A 1,557-nucleotide genomic window follows, 5' to 3' on the forward strand; every position below is an offset into this window, starting at 1 on the left:
GTCAAATCCTGTATATCAGACCTGTGCCCTCTTCAGCTGCTCAAGCTGAAGCTTCTTTTTCTTCCTAACTCTGCCTAATAAATCAGCCTGTACCTCACACTGATGAGTCCTGAAATGCTTTTCTGTGCCAAGAGTCAATGAACCTCCTCCTCCCTGGGGGACCTCTCAGACCCTGTCTGGTGACACCACAAACCTACATATCTTCACTTATTTGTTCAGACCTAAAATCATTGTAAGTAATTTCAGAATTCTTATACTGCTACAAGAAGCCAAGTCTAAGTCAAAAAGATTGATTGACTTTTTCAATTTTTTCTGTTGATAACTGAAGGTTTATAGTCAAAATACTGGGCCCAAAATTACTTAAATTGGTTCCTTCCCCCCCCCCCCTTTCACTGTGGTTGTCATTTTGAAATACAATTAGATTCTTTTATTTGTTCATATTATATTTTGTCATCCCCTCAGTTTTAGGTTTAAAACTAAAACCTCAGTTTTAGGTTTTAAATATATAAAGCTACACTTTCAAAATCCAAAACTATACAAAAGGTTAGACTCAAATGGAATATTACTCTTTCTCCTCTAATCTTTTTTCATTCCCTCATCTGTGTAATAAAGCAGTTTCAGTGGTTTCTAGCTATCTTCCTCTATTGATTTTCTGAAGCAAGAGCAGATACGTGTATATTTTCTTATTTTACTCTTCCTTCTAACATGTTGTGACTTGCTTTTTGTTGTTGTTGTTGTTTTTGATCAAAGGATTAATTTATTCATTATCATAGATTTTAGCACCCTCCACACTGAGGAGATCATTTCCAGTGGGTCACCAGTGGAGCTTACACTCTGAAATTAGAGGGACCCCCTCCCTTTCTGTGGCTTAGGTGGGGATATGGGTCCACGAAAGATGTCTTATTTGGGATGCTGCAGAAGGAAGGGAGACCTGGCCACACCCATGGAGGTGACCACACCCAGGAGGGTTGCTTGGCAAGCTGGAAGACAAAATTCTCCCAATAAAGGCACTTTTACCTCAGTAAGGGGCTGGGAGTATTGTGGGAATGGGGAGGAGTTTTCTCAGTGGAGGAGTTATTTGCGGGTTGCAGAGTTCACCTACACCGGGCCATCTGTAGGGGCAGTGGGGGCTGCTGTATGTCTTTGCTGTAGAAGAGGGAAGGTGAAAGAGGCATCATAGCCAAAAAGCAGTGTAGCAATTAGGCCCAGTACCCCTGCGATGATTTTGGCAGTGTTTCCTTTCTCAACAAGGACAAAAATGGAGGTGAACAGGTAGAGGATCGCCGCTATGAGGGTTGGGAAGAAATCACTCCAGGGCCAGTTGATGAAGGGCATCTTGGTATGCAGGTCACACATGTAGATGACAAAGAAGACAGCAGCAAGGATCATCTCAATCACCGACAGGGAAGAGTACCCTGATGTCGAGGCACTGAAGCAAATCAGAATCACCAGGCACAGCATAATCTCAGTAAGCAGGAGGAATCCCTTGCGGGTGCGCCAGTAGCTGGTGCGGGCGGCCCAGCAGCGGGGGGCCGGCCGGCGCTCGGAGTCCGCCAT

General features: G+C 44.3%; 1 pseudogene; it reads right to left on the bottom strand.

Moving 5' to 3' along the window:
- Window positions 1-960: 960 nt before the first annotated feature.
- LOC101722579 (proteolipid protein 2 pseudogene) lies at window positions 961-1,557 on the bottom strand (annotated as a pseudogene).

Source organism: Heterocephalus glaber, unplaced genomic scaffold (assembly GCF_053883595.1).
Source record: "Heterocephalus glaber isolate CG9 unplaced genomic scaffold, H.glaber_assembly_v1.0 deba00001504, whole genome shotgun sequence".
Taxonomy (NCBI): Eukaryota; Metazoa; Chordata; class Mammalia; order Rodentia; family Bathyergidae; genus Heterocephalus; species Heterocephalus glaber.